General features: G+C 42.1%; 1 long non-coding RNA gene across 1 annotated transcript in view; it reads left to right on the forward strand.

Annotated features, from left to right (window-relative positions):
- Window positions 1-17,376, forward strand: part of LOC131913564 (uncharacterized) — a 31,220-nt gene extending 13,844 nt beyond the window's left edge. Inside the window, exons 2-4 of the long non-coding RNA XR_009379917.1 lie at window positions 13,515-13,558; window positions 14,889-14,942; window positions 16,874-17,376. This is a non-coding gene — a long non-coding RNA (uncharacterized LOC131913564). The remainder of the gene's footprint in view (window positions 1-13,514; window positions 13,559-14,888; window positions 14,943-16,873) is intronic.
- The last annotated feature ends 1,500 nt before the right edge of the window (window positions 17,377-18,876 follow it).

An 18,876-nucleotide genomic window follows, 5' to 3' on the forward strand; every position in this document is an offset into this window, starting at 1 on the left:
GTTGACAAATAATCTTTGAACCTTCTTTCCACCCATAGAACACCTGGGGTTTTGTTTGTTTGTTGTGGTATCTTTGAGACAGGGCTTCCTGTGTAGCCCGGGCTGCCCTCCAGCTCACCATCTTCCTACCTCATCCTCATGAGTGCCGGGATTATACATATATATACACCCCATCACACCCTGCTGGGACATTTCTAACACAGCGTGGGGCAGTTACACATACACATATGAGCAGGAGTCATGCTGAGGAGTGGTAACCCCATCACTAAAACCTGAACACCGCACCCAAGAGGGGAGGCCAGTTTCTAACAGGAAGAAAGCTGTAAACCAGTGCTTGTTTTCAAGCTGGAACACTAAGGGGGGTGGACCTTCTTGAAGCCCACCGAGATACCTGTGCTGTGTTTCGGGGTCTCAGAACATTCCTCATGGGGTGTGATGGAGGTGTTCCTTGGAGGTTGTGGCCTGTATCTGCCGAGACCTGAGGCAGGATAGGCCGTGTGTAAGTAAGAAGGCCTGGGAAGAGGGGACCGTGCTGGTGAGGTGAACAAAATTACCAAGGAAACAGGGCAGGGAGAATAGAATTTAGGCAAAAGGAAGAATTAAATCTTAAAATCAAAGACTGGAAAGGAAGGTGGAGGTCAGATCATGAAGAGCCTCGTGCACAATTCTAGGAAATGATGGAAGTCGGAAAAAACACCATCCTCCAAAGAAACAAGCTCAAGGAAAATGATTACCTGGCTGGGGCTTATTATTAAGGACATGATGTCCACTCTGGTGAGATTAACATAGATAAAAGCTCCCTGGGGACCTGGCCAATACACAGCAGTACCTTGGCTCGCTCAAGGTCCTGACTGTGTCATGTGCTCATTGCTACGTGGTCTCTCTGCCCGTGCTTGAAGTCCCCTCATAAAAGGTGGGGTCCTGCCCACCTTCTCTCTCTTTTCTACTCAGCCTCCCCCTTGCACACTCTCTCTCTTTTCCACAAGGCTGCTCTGCACTTCCTTTTCCTCTCCATTCCCCCTTTACCACTAATAAAACTCGCCATGTGAGCACTGTCTGCATGGTGTGTCTCTGTCTTACCCGCCATGGGTCACCTTGGCTCCAACCCACCAAGGTCTCTCTCCTGCTATTTTCCAAAACTAAACTTCTTATATCCTGGACAGAGACCCAGATCTCCCCATGAACTTTCATTCTTCTACAGGATAGAGGACTTACTGAGTGTGCTTAAGGAGTCCCTGTGGTTTTTAATCCTTGGTTTTTTTTCTTGTAGTTCCTGAGAATGCTCTTGTAGTCATAAACACTGTCAAATAGATGTTGTGAGAACCAAACTTACATTTTAAGTTTTAATTACTATACCTAAGAGATCCATGAAACAAAAATGCCTCTGATCTGCAAGCCCCTTGCCCAAGGACAGATAGTTCCTGAAATGCTGGAGGCTATTGTTTATGGGAGACAATAAGCCACATGTTTTCACTCCCCTGAACACGTTTGACTCATCTGCACCCATGTGCTTGATCACATGTGGGCGGGAGGTTCACAGGCAGGAAATAATCAGGATGTATGCTTGCCCCTGAGTGGACCTGATGGGAAATACATAAGCCTCTGCAAACCATGACGTGGGGCCATTTTTCTGAGAAACCAGAGATGGACCTGGCCAAAAAGTCCATCAACCTGGCCAGTATTTAATTAAAGTGTGTTTCGAATTTGGCTTTAAATTGTGGTATAGGTCTTATTCTTGACCTGTGGGATTAACAATGTCTCCCTGTCACTCTTAATACTGGGTGTGCTGATAAACTGCTACCACGCCATACTAAACTCAGTTCCAGGATCTGTCAATTAGAATTATGTTTGTGTAGATATTTACATTGATGAGACACACTCAAATCCAAATAAGCACATACTCCACACCATAGGCTATACATTCTTCTGAGCCAATTGAAAGTTTGTCTGCTTATTTCTGTGAACATTGAGCTCAATCCAAAACAAAATATTTATCCAGGAAGAAAAAGTGACTGGGAATGAAACACAATTGGCTATTAGTTGTTCTCTACCCATAAGCACCTTTGAGTTATACTAGTAAGAGAGCGAAATAGCTACTCATAAATTTCAAAGTGCATTTACAAAGGAATGTAGGCTTATATGCCAAAGTAAAACCTCCAGTGCCAGGAGAGGTATATCCTCTTAAGTCATTGGTCAAAGGGGTCTATAACACAAATTTTAAAAGGTCTTGTAATAAAAAACCAGAGCCAGGTATTGGTGTGATAGCTGAGAGATCAGAGAGACAGAACAAGCTACACCCAACCTCACCTCACCAACTCCTCAGCTGATCCTGTTCCTCAGACTGAAAGCTTCTGAGTCCTCACCCAAATGGATCTCAGCTGAACTGCTTAAAAGCCTCTAGTTCCTGGTCCTTACGCCTTATACACCTTTCTGCTTCCTGCCATCACTTCCTGGGATTAAAGGCATATGTCTTTCCCAAGCAAGACACGAGATCTCAAATCCTGGGATTAAAAGTGTATGTCATCATGCCTGGCTCTGTTTCCAGTGTGGCCTTGAACTCACAGAGATCCAGATGGATCTCTGCCTCTGGAATGCCAGGATTAAGGGTGTGTGCCACCACTGTCTGGCCTCTATGTCTAATCTAGTGGTTGTTCTGTTCTCTGACCCTAGGTAAGTTTTATTAGGGTACACGATATATTGGGGGACACAATATATCACTACACCCCTCCCCCAAACACCACAGGCTCTGTTTCTCCCCATACCCTGATGCTCAAGGCCTTTTTGCTGAAAACATTTATTTATGTCATCAAACATGGAAAAGTTGAGCTGCTGCTGACCTAGAAGCTTCACCTCTTCTGACTAGAATTCATGCTGCTAGAAGTTACTCTGTACACTGTTGGAGGAGAAAGATAATCAGTATCACTCAGATAGAAACCCTGAAACCTATACTAGTGACCTGCCGGCAAGATATACTGGTATAATAGTGGCACAGATGTTATGGGAGTACGCAGTTACTTTTTGATTGGGTGAGATCGGACACATACCTGAGACTGCTAAAGTGGAAGCCAAGGAAACCAAGACTAGGTAGGGGATGGGCCTCAGGGAAAACCTACTATCAGTGTTCTGACAAAGGAACATAGCAATACAATGACTCCTAATGACATGACCATATTCATAGATCAGTGCTTCCTGCTAAACCCTCATCAGAGAAGGCTCTTCTTGCAGTAGGTAGTAATTAACAGAGAAGACCCATAACTGCACAATGTGCAGAGAGTGAGAGACTTTGGGGCACTTCATGAGCACAGTCCTAAATGGGATGTCTTCATCAAAGGCCTCTCCTCAAGGCTCAGGGATCTCTTGCAGAAGAGAAGGCAGGAAGATTGTAACGGCCAGATGTGGTTGATGACTCCGAGGGAACAGTGTCTTCCAGAAACAACAGGATGGACACACACATGAACTGGCAGAGACTGAGGCCGCCTGCACAGACCTGCACAGGCACAAGTCTGACAGGGTCCTAGCACTGAGAGGGGAGAGTGGACACAGGGTTCTGTCTCTGACCGAGGAGCTATTTGAAATTGATGCCTTCTGGCAAAGGGAAAACAAGGTTTCTTCAGTGTAGTGTCACTGGGTAAATCAAGCATACTCCAGGGCAAGCCCCAGGCCAACCCAAAATGAGCTCCATGGTGTGTGTGTGTATGTATGTATGTGTGTGTGTATGTGTGTGTGTATGTATGTGTGTGTATTCGAGTGTGTACTTTTTGTTTTGTTTTGACTTCTTTTGGTCTCAATTTTTGGCTTTTTGCTTGTTTTGATTTTCATTTTTGTTTTTTTTTTTTAAGAGAGGAGAGAGAGAGAAAGAGGAAGAACATAGAATTGGGTGGGTAGCAAGGTGAAGAGGACCTGTGGTGAGTGGGGGAGGGGAAACATGATCAAAAATATTGTACAAAGATTAATAAAAAAGTATTAAATAATAAAATGTGTATTCTAAAATAATTATAAATTATGCATGCCTATTATAAATACACACATATAGATCAGGCCTGGTGGTGCAGGCCTGAAATTCCAACTGGACAGGAGGATTGCAATTCCAAAGCTTACCTAAGCTACACAGTGAATTCCGAGCTAACCTGGGTAACTTAGCATGACTCTGTCTCAAACTCAAAAGTAGAAAAGGGGTCAGGGATCAGATCGTGATAGATCACCTTCCTGGCATGTGCAAAGCCCCGAGGTTCAGTTCTCAGTACTGTCACACACACAGAGACAGAAAAAGCATACACACATACATAATATTTCTCCTACAAAGTGTCTACCTAAAGTTTATTTTTCTTCTCCGACTCTACCGTTCATTGATTTGTCACGGCCATCTTCCATGTCAACTTATTATTATAAGTAGCTGTCTAATACATTTGAGTGATATAACACTCTATCTGCTCTCACCCTATGGTTGGTAATTTAGGTCTGCTCCAGATTTTTTCCCTTAGATGATCCAGCAGAGAGAAACATGATACGCACAGTCTACGCATTTCTAAAATGATCCCGTGAGGATAGACTTTCCAGAGAGTAAGTGGCTAAGTCAGGGGTATGCATTTCTCCAGTTGCTGCTTAGGGAAATGCTGCTGTCTTGTTCCTGCCTCTGTCTGGTTCTTGTTCTGTAAGGAAGGAATCTGCAGCCTGGGCGTTTGGAAGACGACGCTGTGCTCTTCAGAGGCTATCTCCCTCTTTGGCACCATCTCCAACACTCCTCTCACGGACGGCTTCGAACTCCCTTCCTGCAGGCCTGGCTCACGGGTCTTTTCCAGCTTCCTTCTCCCTCAGTGCTGAGTAGCTAGCTCCTGCTCCACAACACATGCGCATTGTCTCACATGCTGTGTATTTTCTCCTGTTCTTCTGGTCTTTTAGGCATGTTTATTTTTCAGTATTATTGTTATTATCAGCATTTTAATAGGCATTTAAGAGAGAATGGAAGTAGTCCATCTATTCAGTTCACCATGTGAATCAGGAGTCCCCACTTCAAATATTGACAGTCTTGTGGTGGTAATGCACTAACATCTTTCTTTATCTGGTACTGTTACGTTTGTTTCTTAAAGATAATTTGCCCAAAATAGAATTAGTGAACTGAGACACTATCTCTGTTTTCATTAATGTGGAAATTGAAGAGAGATGAATTTTCATTCTTTGAGATGCTTTTGGATATGTGATCTTTTTAGTTGGTAATAAGTCCCTTTTTTTTTTTCTTTGTGGCTTTTTGAGACAGGGTTTCTCTGTGTAGCTCTGACTGTCCTGGAACTCCCTTTGTAAACTAGGCTGGCCTCAAATTAATAGATCTGCCTGACCTCTGCCTCCCAAGTGCTGGGATTAAAGGCATGTACTACCACCCAGCCACAAAGTGACTTTTAAAAAATATTTATTTTTAATTATGTGTGTCTGTGTGTGGGCACGTACATGTGAGTGCTAGTGCCAGAGAAGAGTAGAGGTATCAGATCCTTGGCTCTGGAATTATGATGAGTTGTAAGCCACCTGGTATGGGAACTGAACTTGGGTCCTGCACAAGAGCAATGCATCCTCTTAACCACTGAGCTAGCTCTCCAGTCGCACAGTGACTTTTTCATTCTTTCCTCGAAAGCTACCTGCTGTTACTAATGCCTCCTCCTCAGCAGCCTGTTCTACAGACTCAAATGCAGCATTCATGGCTCTGAGCACCGTCCCCCACTCTACCTGCCACCCCTCTGTCATTACATCTCTCAGGACACTTATTCTAGTTGCTATGAGGGGTCTGCAGAGTCCAACATCTGCAGAGCATATGACCTGAGGCAAAGCCCTTAGAGTCAACACAGGGCAACGGTTGGGTATTTAACTCTTACACATGTAGCTCTAAGGATTTGATAATGAATTTCCTTACAAGCCCCCACTGTACTACCTGCCATCATCTCTGAATTGCTTCCACTTTTATATAGAAAGTAACAAAGGACAAAGGAGGGTAGTACTCATCACAGTGATATAGTACTGTGTTAGGTAGTACTCATCACAGTGATATAGTATGTGTTAGGTAGCACTCATCACAGTGATGTAGTACTGTGTTAGGTAGTACTCATTACAGTGATGTAGTACTGTGTTAGGTAGTACTCATCACAGTGATGTAGTACTGTGTTAGGTAGTACTCATCACAGTGATGTAGTACTGTGTTAGGTAGTACTCATCACAGTGATATAGTACTGTGTTAGGTAGTACTCATCACAGTGATATGACACAAGATGGTGCGCAGTTGATATTGAATATAAATCACCAATACTGATGAAATTAAAAACTGAGCCGGGCGGCGGTGGCGCACGCCTTTAATCCCAGCACTTGGGAGGCAGAGCCAGGCAGATCTCTGTGAGTTCGAGGTCAGCCTGGTCTACAGAGTGAGTTCCAGGACAGGCACCAAAACTACACAGAGAAACCATGTCTCAAAAAAACCCAAAACAAACAAACAAACAAATAAACAAACAAAAAACTGAAACAAGTGACCGCCAATGTTTCCCACCCAGCTGTGACTAGCGCAGTAGTTCATCAGCAATCATTCCTTGTGTTTGGACAGATAGGTTGCCTCTACTCTATGCCCAGGGGAAATGCTTGGGATCTGCAATGCCAAACAGCTGGTCTTGCTTATGTTCTTTAATGTCGTCAGATTTGCTCTTCTGTCTGTACTGTCTTAAGTTCAACCAGCTCAGGTTAGCTGTTTGTGAACCTCCATTTTCATAAGACAACTGATTCAGAAAGACTAAGTGTTCAGTCAGTTCTTCTATATCCCTGACAGAAAACTATCCTTGAATGACTGCTCTTGAAAGTACCAAGCAGACGCCGTAACAGGCTGCTCAGTCTCCTCTCAGAGATCAGGCCTCAATTTCAGTTTCCTGAGACTTGAGCAAGCAGTTTCTGGGAGGGCCGTGAACAAAAGATAACTGTAACTCCCAACCAGTAAATTCAAAGGTTACACACCCTCACCCAATCATATGACACAAAGGCTGGTACCACCCTGCTTGTGGTTTTTCCCTTTAAAAACCCCTCACCCTGAGAGCTCAGGGCCATCCTCCTTCACCCGCTGTGTCAGAGTGTTGGACACGGACCAAGCCCGGGCTTGCTTGTAATCAATAAATCCCTGTGTGTTTTGCATCGGATATTGGCTCTGTGGTGGTCTTGCTCAGGGGTCTCATGACATGGGCACAATATTCATTCTCTCTCTCTCTCTCTTTCTCTCTCTCTCTCTCTCTCTCTCTCTCTCTCTCTCTCTCTCTCTCTCGATGAGAGATGAGCTTTTAAAAAAATTTGTTTTATATAATAAAAACCTAAAGTAAATAAACTATAGGGAAATTATTTAAGCAAGGTGGGCACATGTAAGATTCATTTTTTTTCCTTCATGCTAAAATGGATTCACTTACTCTATGGTAGAAAATGATCCTGTCAGGCATGCTTTGAGACACTCCTCTAGTTAATCTAGGAAATTAGCACCCAACTATTGTGAAATATTAGTTTAAGATATGTTACATTCGTTTATGCTGTGGAATATTTGTTTAATGATAGAAAGATGTGATGCATTCTTTTATGTTGCATTTGTTTAACTCTGTAAAGCTGTGTTACTTTGCCTGCCCCAAATACCTGATTGGTCTAGTAAAGAACTGAATGGCCAGTAGCTAGGCAGGAGAAAAGATAGGTGGGGCTGGCAGGCAGAAAGAATAAATAGGAGGAGAAATCTAGAGAAGAGGGAGGAGTGAGAACAGGAGAAGGAAGGGAGGATGCCAGGGGCCAGCCACCCAGACACAGCCAGCCAGTGAGTAAGAAGGAAAGAAAAATATATAGAATACAGAAAGGTAAAAAGCCCAGAGACAAAACATAGTTAAAGAGAAACAGGATAATTAAGTTAGAAAAGCTGGCTAGAAACAAGTTAAGTTAAACTGCATTTACCGATGTGACTAACGGAGTTTGCTCAGGAGAAAAGCACTGTTTTCTAGTAACAGAGGCCGGGCTTTCATGACTAAGACTAGGCCTCAGTGTATTTATTTGGGAACTGAGTGGTGGATTCCCAAAGAGTACAAAGAAAGGTGACCCCCTTGACCGCATCCCTGACTGGTTAAATCCACCTCTTCTGATGCAGTACTTCCTGCATGATTCTCTTACTGTGGGGTACTCCTCTGGACCTTTCCATAGAAATGTCTGTTTTTTTTTTCTCCAAGTCTCTTCCTTCCAGGCTATGGAGTGAGTTGGGAAATGATACATAGATCTTCTTGGTGCTATAACTATCTGATGATTTCAAACATTACATTAATTTTATTTCTAGAGAACATCCCTACCAATTGACTATTAGAATTATTCTAAACCTTTATCACTTTCATCAAGCCCTATCTTTGTGGCTGTACAACACAGTTGTTTTTCTGAAGGCTGGCTGTAACCGTTGCCATCTTGAATTAGAACAGCAATGATCCTCCACAGAAGACCATCAAGAGGTCAGCCTATTAATATTCTCCTGTAGGGGGAGGGCAGGTGGAGCTCCAGGTGCTCAGGAACTTCCCTCAAGGATCACCAGGTCCTTCCTCTCCTGGAGGTAAACAGTTGATGGAGCGGAAGTCTTCAGTAGTGTAGGTGCCTGAGAGTTGCCCTCGGCCTCTTCAAGGGTTACAGCATTTTCATGAGACATCCACACTGCTGGGGACTCTTTCCTAACCTAGCCACCTCAGTTCCTCAGGGTGCTTTTTGTGAGTCATGTCAGCTGGGCGTGAGAGTCTTCCACAGTGTAACTACCTGCCTTTGAGTCATCCACGTTCCTATAAGTCACCGCAATTAAACACCTAGGTTCGCCAAGTTGCACATGGGTGCAATCTTTTCTTTGGTCTATCCTGTTTTGTCTGTGGTGAACAGGAGTAGATGTTTCTTTATGCCTTCTTTGGTATAGAAAAGACAGTAGAGAAAAGACAGTAATAACAACTCCCATTTAACATGCCCTTGTTGCCAAGCGCATTCCAACAAAACTACACAGTGGACCGGTTTATTCCATTTTCCAGCTGAGAAACCTCAAGTACACAGAGAGAAACATATTCCAGGCCAGATGCCTCAGGGACACATAGCTCCTGAGATTCACCCCTGCCCACTATGCCCAGTCTCTTTCTCTTACAAGATACAGTATTAGATGTGTACACAAATATGTATGCATAATAAAATAATAAATGCACGTCATTCCACCACTACCTCAGGAAATAGAAGTTTCTACTGGTACACAGCTATATGTGTTTTTCTTTCTTTTCCTGCCAGTTTGCCTTTGGTTGAAGTTTTTCATTTAGGCTTTTGGCATATGAAAAAGAGGCAAACTACGGAGAAAATTATGCAAGCAAATGGTTACTATTTTATTTTTTCTCATTTATTTCCTTCCTATTTTTAGCATTTAATTTCAAAATAATTGAAGGCATTAAAAAGGTTTAGATTACATTTCAAAGTATTCTTGGAGGCCCTTCACCAGTTCAGTTATCATTTAGCCACATCAACATCTCATTCTCTCTTTTATGTATGTTATTTCTGGATCATTTGAGTTGTGATCCAAATTTGCTTCAAATCCTTAAGCTATATTTTCTAAGAGTAAAGATATTCAATTATCAAAGTCAGAAAAGTTAACACTAATACAGCTTATTATATCTAATCAACAGTAAATTGTAAAATTCATCATTTGTCCCAGTGTCTTTTATAATCCTCCCTTTTCACCCTTTCCCACCCCTCCCTGACCTAGCACAGAGTACAGTCTAGGACCAGGCGTTACGTTTAGCTGCCCCGTTTGTTTCTTTGATCTGGAATACTTCCATAGGCTCCTGCCACGATTCTTGATAATTTTAAGTCTTAGTGAACTGTTTTATGAAATGTCTCTCAATATAGTTCTTCGTCACAAGAAAATTATCTCTTCCATTCTATTTAGATGACTCATACTTAGCTAGAACACTAACAGGGGTTGTGTTCTTTTGAGCGCCACATTCCAGGAACCATAAAATGTCAATTTTCTCCATTTTGAGTAATATCAACTTTGCTTATGCGGTTGTTTTCCAGGTCTCTCATGGTTCTGTTTCCCTCTCTGTAATAATCTGTGGAGAGATCTCTTGAGGCTATAGGACTATCCTGTTCTTCACCAAATTTCAACCCAATAGTTTTAGCATAGGTTGGCAATTTTGTCCCAATGCATTATTTTTCTGGAGGTTGCCAAATGGTGATGTTTTACTTCTATCATTCCCTCTACACGAGAGGAGTATCTCTTTTCCCAGTTCATTATGAATTCATTATAAATGAGAAACCCATCTGTTCAACCTCAGTGTTTCCGGCTGGTATTAATAATCCTGTCATCTCACATGCTTTTTGACCTTCCTGGTATCTTTGTTTTGTCATTTGTTTCTGCTCAAAAACCTTATTTATTATAGATTAATCATTAGTTTTGATGTTGATTGGTCAAGTCTCCCCCATTTTTTTTTTTCCTTTTTGGAGACAGAGTCTTATTATTTAGCCCCTGATGGGAAACCTCTTACTTCAGTTTCCGAAGTCCTGGGACTAGAGGTATGAGATACTGTGGTAGTTTGACTGTAATTGGTCCCCATAAGCTTGAAGGGAGTGGCACTATTAAGAGGTGTGTCTATTACTTGAGTTTAGGATAGTTATATAAGCTATCATCTCTCTTTAATCTCAGCACTTGTCAGGCAGAGGAAGGCCTGGTCTATACAAAGGGACCCTGTCTCCAAAAACAGCAAAAAAGTCCCCTTTCTTTCCAAACTGTTGTCTGTGATCTACTTTTTCTTGACTTTAAAAACAAGTTTGATATCTTGGTAACACTTTTTCCCCACTGTCCAAAGTGGTCCTAAATTTGGCTTGGCGCCATCTGGTGGTGGCTGTTCTCTAAATGAACTTCAGGAAAGTATCAATGATATTTGGGAATTCCTTGGAACATAACACAGTGTTGTTGGCCCAGTTTGGGAAAATTGAGTATAGATATTGGGGTTTGTGGTAGACAAGAGGAAAACACCTACTCTGTGTCAGAATTCATGATATCCTAGGTGTATTTAGTAAGGCTTTACTGTATTTATGTACTTGTATATAATTCTGTCCCTCCATTATAATCTAAGTTTCAAAGAGTTGAGGATTTTTATCATTCAGCCTGCAGGTATACTACCAATAATGATTCCTAGCAAGGAAACATACAGATATTGAAGGAAGTGAGTGAATAGATACTGAAAATTCTGTTTATATGGTATATTTGCCAGTTTCTCCTAGAACTCTATCAGCCAATGACTTGACAGTTTTGGACATTTTCATCAGATGGATACAAGATTAAAATCATTGTAGTTTCATTTCTGCTTTCATTTTGTGTTTGTGAATCAGGAGCTCACGGAACCCAGGTTGGCCTCAAATTCTCTATGTAGCTGCAGATGACCCTGAACTTGTGGTCTTCCTGCACCTACCTCCTAAGTGCTGGGATTATGGACATGCACCATCACACCAAAATTTATAAAGCTTCTCAGTGAACTCAGACTCCCACAATAAAGTTTTGGGATAGTCTGTTTTTGTTTGGGGCCATAACAATTATTTTAATATTGATATGTACCAAGATATCTTTTGGCTAGTATCTATTAAGCATATATTTTCACTAATATACAATATTTATCTGGATTTAATAAGATACAGTTGGACAATTGAGCACTTAACTGATGAGCTTAGTTCATTTGTGTTTATAATTACTGTTTTCTGATTTATTTATAGATATCTTTAATACATTAACCTGCTTGCTTAAAAAATAAAAAAAAAATACGAACAGTGACTTGGGAGGCAGAAGCAGGTATGTTTGAGTCCATCCTGGTCTACACAGTGAGATCCTGTCTCAAAACAAACAACTTAAGCAATTATGCATCTAGAAAGCCCTTTGTTTTTCAGACCATTTTTTCTGTTAGACTTTTATCTGCTTATCTTTATAATTCTGTGATTCCTCTGACAATTACTCGGTCCTTCATTCTACTGAGAAAGTTAGACAGGTGACATCGTAGAGGTAGCGTTCACAAAATGTTAATATGACCGTTACATAGTAACTGTATGTGTAAATGCATACATGGTAATCTTTTTAAAAATACACAACAGTGTGTTTTCTTTAACTTGTAAACCTCAAATACTGTCAGTTCAGTGAGTATTCTTAAGATCTTTGCTCACGTTAGTTCATTTTACTCTGTTTTCCTGAAGAACCTCCGCTGTGGCTTGCTATAGTCTGTTCCACATGGGATCAGACCCTAGAAACTTGCTCTGTGGTATAATAATATTGAGAGGTGGGAAAAGCTTTTTGAGGTGAAGCTTTGTGGGAGACAACTGGATGACACCAGCCTTGGAAGGGACTCTTCATGCTCATCTCTAGGTACAGAGTTCTCAGGACTGATTCGTCTTTGAGAATGAATTCTCAGGAATAGCAAGCCTGCCTCCTCCCTGGCCTCTGTCTTCTCCTTGTATGGTTGTTCCTGTTTCCTGTCCTCAGTGTCTTTAAAAGTCCCCATCCAGCACGTGTTGCTATGAGTGGTCCTCTTCAGAAGCCACTGTGCCTTGGACCTTCAAAGTTATAAACCAAAATGCCTTCTCTGGGAGTATTTTATTATATCAGCACAAGACAGACGAAGACAACATGATTTCAGATATTATAAAATCATGTTACAGAAAAGCCCAAAAATCTAACCAAGGTCCTAAGGTCAATTTCTGAGTTTGGGTTTGGCATATTTGTCTAAGAACTCTATATGACTTCTTATATTGAAAACTCTTCGACTATTATAAATATATTTTATTGATTACATGTTTACTATGGATTAAATGCCAGTTGGCAGTTTAATTCCCCAAGAAAAATAGAAGATTCACGGAACAGTGACTTTATTGCTTTATTTGTTGATATAGTTAGTGTCTTACTATCCGGTTCAGGCTGGTCATGCTCTGATGTCCTTTTGTCTCAACCTCTGGAGAGTCAGAATTCAAGGTGTATGTGCTTAAAATAATTGTGTTTCAGCCAGGCATGGTGGCACACACCTTTAATCCCAGTACTCGGGAGGCAGAGGCAGGCAGATCTGTGTGTTTGAGGACAGCCTGGTCTAGAGTGAGTTCTGGACAGCCAGGGCTATTACACAGAGAAACTCTGTCTCGAAAAATGAAAGAAAAAAATGTGTTTCAAAGAAGTATTCCATTTTATTTTCTAGTCTCTGTGTCCAAACTCTCGTAATATAAATATGTTAAATAAGGAAAAGCGTGCTTTTCTATTATGTATATCATTTGGTTTCACTTTTGCACCTCTGTGATTTTAAATAAGAAAGCTTAGTTATTTCAAAGAAATAAATCTACTTAAAGTGCCATGAATTAAATTTATTTTTAAAAAGTGAGAAAATATTTAAATATGAAAATTAATGATCATACATGGTATAAAAAGAACTTACTTTTAAGAATGAAATGTAGGGTTTCTTTGTCGACGAATAAAAATACATTTGATTTTTTTCTAGGGTTGGTGACCTACACTTGTGATGCTTGTGCTCGGAAAGTCTAGGTAGGAGGACTGTGAATTCAAGGATAATCTGGGTTATGCAGTGAACTCCAGACTAGCTTGTGCTACACACAGAGAGAAAATCTTGTTTCACAAATGATTTGATTTTTTTAAAACAACATAAAAAATCTGAACAGCCTAAATAATCATCCATTTTTATACCCCACTAGAGTCAAAACTAAGCACAAACAGCCCATCCCCACAGGAAACCTAAACAGAGTAAACTATCAGACACCAACTCCCCGTAAAGAGCGTAGTTTACAGACATTGCCATCTAGTGTCTGACTTCAGAATTTATTTGTAAAATTCCTGCAGTCTAAACTGATTACTTCAAAATGTAGATAGAGTCTTGTAGCAGGAATCTTAAAAGTTCTTATTAATAAAATCAAACCTGAAGCCAGTTATTGGGGTGAATGCTGGAAGATCAGAGAGACAGAACAAGCCACAGCTAGCCTCACCTGGCCAACTTCTCAGCTGATCCTATTTCCTCAGACTGGAAGCTTCTGTGTCCTCATATCCGAATGGCTCTCAGCTGAACTGTGCTGCTCAAAACCTAAAAGCTTAACCAGCCAAATGCTTAACCAGCCAAATGCTTCTAGTTTCTAGTCCTCATGCCTTATATACCTTTCTGCTTTCTACCACCACTCCCTGGGATTAAAGGCGTGAGTCACTATGCTTGGCTGTATCCTTGAACACATGGATTTCTGCCTCTGGAATGCTAGGATTAAAGGCGTGTGCTACCACTGCCTATCCTAAGTATCTAGTGGCTTTTCTGTTCTCTGACCCCAGATAAGTTTATTAGGGTACACAATATTTTGGGGAACAAAATACCACCACAGAGTCTTGATGAAAATTTGAAGTCAGAACCAGGAATCAAGAATTTCTTTCCTCTCCTCCTCATCTGTTCCCTCTGTTCTCCTCCCTTCTCATCTCCTCCCCTCACAGTTTGCTCCTCTCCTATCTTCTCCCTTTCCCTCCCTTCCTCCCCTCCTCTCCCCTCCTCTCCTCCTCCTCTCCCCCCTTTCCCTCCTCCCTCCACACTTTGCTCCTCTCCTCTCCTCTCCTCTCCTCTCCTCTCCTCTCCTCTCCTCTCCTCTCCTCGTCTTTCCCCTTTTCTAACCTACCCTCTTGCCCTCCTGGAGACAGGGCCTCACTATGGAGACCAGACTGGCCTCAAGCTGTGATATCCCTGCCATATTCTTACTGATGGTGAGATTATAGGCATGCACCACCAAGCTTAGATAAAGGGAGAAGCCATCAAAGTAGCTGAGCAGTGTTTTAAAAATTGAAAGAAAATAGCAGGTTACTAAAGATGTGTATTTCTAATTTATAGGAGGACACGGAGAAAATGCCAAACAGCCAGAATACTTGAGGATGAACAAATAACGTCAGGAGTCCATCCTTTACTTTTCATCTTTGTGTGTGTGTTATGCATATGTTTGTGTATGTATGTGGGCATGTGTGCATGCTGGTATGTATGTACAGCGTGGACGTGGAGGACAGAGGTCGATGTCAAAGTCTTCCTCAGTCATTGTCCACCTTATCTTTTGAGACAGGGTCCCTTAGTGAACTTGGATCTTATTATTGCTGGCCAGCAAGCTCAGGGTTCCTCCTGTCTCTGCCTCCCCAGCACTGAAGTTATGGACATACGAGGCTGCACTCAGCTTTTAAATGGGTACTGGGGATCCGAACTCATGTCCTCCCGGTTGTGTGGCAAGCACTTTACGATATTTATTTCCTCAGCCCAGGAGTCAAGTCTTTTTTTCTTTATTTCTTTGTGAAATAGTCCTGGCTATCGTGGAACTCACTCTGTAGCCCAGGCAGGCCTCGAACTCAGAGATCCACCTGCCTCTGCCTCCCAAGTGCTGGGATTAAAGGCATGTTCCACCACTGCCTAGCTGAGTCAAGTCTTTAAAATGAAGCAAAAATGATGCTTTGGTCATTTAAGGGTTTTGTGTGATTGAAAAAAAATTAAATGTTTATCACTTTTAAGGAATTTGTTTATTTTGACTTCTAGCTACCATTTGTTGAGCATTTAGTGAGCTAACCCATGAAGGTGTGTGCCTCCCTTAGCAGCCAGCACTGAGCATGCCCATGATGTTGCTAGTGATCACAAAGAGAGGGAAGACTTGAAGAGGATTGAAGAGTTGAAGGAACTCACCATGGCTACTGAAGGAGCTGATGCTCCCCTCTGCAGAGGAGAGCTGGCTGCCATAGTGTTTAGATGTATAGTGATTTCCAAGGGCAAAGCCTATGCACGCATCTACAGAGAATGCAGGTCAAAGAGAGAAATGAACACCTGGTAGATGTCTTCCAGGTCCTGATAATAGTAATAATAAATAAAAGTAATAGTAATATAATTTGATAAAACTTACTTGGATAATTGTCTAAACCTCTACCATAAGTACATATATGTTTCAGGGTCAAATTTATTAATGTAGCTTCACAGTATCCTTTCCTTTATTTTCAGTTTAAATGTTGGGACAAAAGCTGAGCATGTCTGTCACCTTGAATCTTTTGTGAATAAGATTCTTACTACCTTGAGCTCTATTACCTTGAGCTAAGGATGCCCAAACTGTCTCTAACATCTTTCCTTTTTTCTTTTAAGATTAGAGATTAAAAACATATTTTAAGGCTCAAGTGTGTGTGTGTGTGTGTGTGTGTGTGTGTGTGTGTGTGTGTGTACACATGAGTGCACATATGCAATGGTAAGTTTGGTGCCCACAGAGTCCAGAAGGTGCTGGATCTCCTGAGGTGGCACAGGAACTTGTGAGAAGCCTGAAGAAACCAAACTTTGGTCACCTGGAAAAAAATATGCAATCTTACTGGCTGGTTCATCTCTCCAGCCCCGTATTACCATTAATTAAAGCGTGTTGGTTTTGATTTCCTTAGCTGAATTTCCATGTACTTCACACACCAGGCCCAGAGGCCCCTGAACTTGAACTGACCCAAATGCCTCCTCCTTGAGGACTGGTATCTCAGGATACCAGGCGGTGTCATGCAAGTTTCTAAGGGATAGAAGCAACCAATAGTCTTACCCAGCTCTCACACCTATGAACCACATCAAGGGCCACATGACACAATTACCCTCAGGGTGCAGGAGTGACAGACATGTATACCTGGGTAGTAACCAACAGCTGTCTAATTGGACGTAAGACCTCCTCAGCAAGTAGGAAATCATGCCTGATACTGGAAAACTTACCAAGTACCCAGGGATAGTTAATTCATGGATCTTGGAGAAGAACCCACCACCACCACTTCTTCACCAAACCAGCATAATCGCTGACTACATTCTAACGTTTGTCCTCACACCCACAGATGAATGCAGTCCTCGCCCCTCGTCAAGGAAGCTTCTCAACAGACGGAGACAATCACAGAAAACCACAACCAATCAAAGTGCAGAGTGTGGAGCTCAGTCCCAATGGACACATCTATACAGGGAACCATGGAGCTGGCCTGGCCTAGCTGCCTCGAGAGGCATACATCACAGGGTTTTCAGGTTAGAGTCCGTGGCTCCTGGAGCACAATGTACCTTCCAGTTCCCGGGAGACCAATGCACTCCCACGGGCAGCAAAGCACCACTTTGTGTTTCTCTGTACGTTCCCTTAGTAGTCAAGGAAGCATGAAGGCTTGACAGGACAATTGATCTTAGACATTAACCTTGTGTAACCTGTATGACTTGCAAACGTCACTGTATCCTGGCAACGACAGCTGTATGATCCTGGCAATTGTCATTATATTCTGTTTCTGATGAAGGTATAAAAAGTCTGATTGCTCTCAATAAAATTGTCACAGGCTCAGTTGTGCTGTGGCCCCTCCAACTGGCCAGATTTTAATTCCTTGAGGCCGTATCAGGTGACCTTGGTCCTGTAAGGAAGCATGGGTGCTCACACATCTACAACACAACTCCTTGCACTTAAGGGACCACTCCAGAAGAGACTGAGCAAAGACTGTAAGAGCCAGAGGCCCACGGAGTTTGCTGTGAGACTGTCTTCTAGGGATGTCATGTCAGAAGCTACATCCATAAGGTCTCATTAACATGACTGTCTAAAGGATGACGTCACTAGACCCACTAATGGGGACAGGAGAGAGTTCAGGAGGCCTCAACCCTACACAAACAACTATAGACAACTAAGGAATGCTAAGATGGGTAGAAATCGTCTCTCCCGGGGAAGACTACACCAGTTAGTTAAGCAATACCAAATGATCAGCCCTGAAAACATACATACAGCATCCTTCAGACCAAGTAGGTTGTATTGATGTATTTTGGAACACACACGCACCAACAATTACTGAAAAGGGGCCATGGATTTGAAAGACAGCCAGGAGGGGATATATGGGAAAGTTTGGGGGGAGGAGAGGGGAAGGGGGAAATGATGTAATTATAACCTCAACAAATAGAACAAATAATTAAAAAAAAAACAAAGCCCTGAAAAACATTTATTTTTATTTTAAATTATGTGTGTATGTGTGTACGTATACACATACACACGTACATGTGCCAGTGTAGGTGTGTGCCAGAAGAGGGCACTGGGTCCTCTGGAAGAGTTAGTTACAGATGGTTGTTAGCTGCCTATGGATGCTAAGCATTGAACTTGGAAGAGCAGCAAGGGCTGTTATCTACAGAGCTCTTTCTCCAGCCCAGCGATGACTTCTTATTGTGTTCCAGGATCCTATCTAGATTATTACCTTACCTCTTTTTCTTTTTCTTTTTTCTCTTTCTTGCTCTTCTTATCTTTTCAGCCTTCTCCTGAGTGGGCTGGCTTCTGATTTTCCAATGTTTTGATGCCGTGAGAATTTTTTTTTATTGTTAAGGATTTTTTTTTATTCATTTTACATACCAACCACAGATCTCCCTCTCTTCCCTCCTCCTGCTCCTCCAGCCCTCCACAACCCCCCCCCCGACGACTCCCCCCTCCCCCCGCCATTCCCTCCTCCAACAAGGTATGGCCTCCTATGGGGAGTCAGCAGAGCCTGGTACACTCAGCAGAGATGCCGTGAGAATTCTGAGGACTGTTCATTAGGGATCTTGTAGCATATCCCACTACTTGGAATCTGATTTTTAATTATATGTTATATTAATAGTATTATGGTACTTCTTAGAAAGTGATTTGATAGCGGAGGAAGATCACAGGTGAAGCATCATTTCCTCTTCTGTATGAAGGCTACACACTTGCCCTGGCTCTGGGAGATTCTGCCACTTTTGTCGCAGCCAAGTTGCTCTTTCCTGCGGTTTCTATAATGTGCTCTTTGGAAGGAAGCATTCACAGCCCATGGTAAGGACATGTCTTGTGCTCCTGCACCTTTGCAGGCTCTACATC

This window comes from Peromyscus eremicus, chromosome 6 (assembly GCF_949786415.1).
Source record: "Peromyscus eremicus chromosome 6, PerEre_H2_v1, whole genome shotgun sequence".
In the NCBI taxonomy this organism is placed as follows: domain Eukaryota; kingdom Metazoa; phylum Chordata; class Mammalia; order Rodentia; family Cricetidae; genus Peromyscus; species Peromyscus eremicus.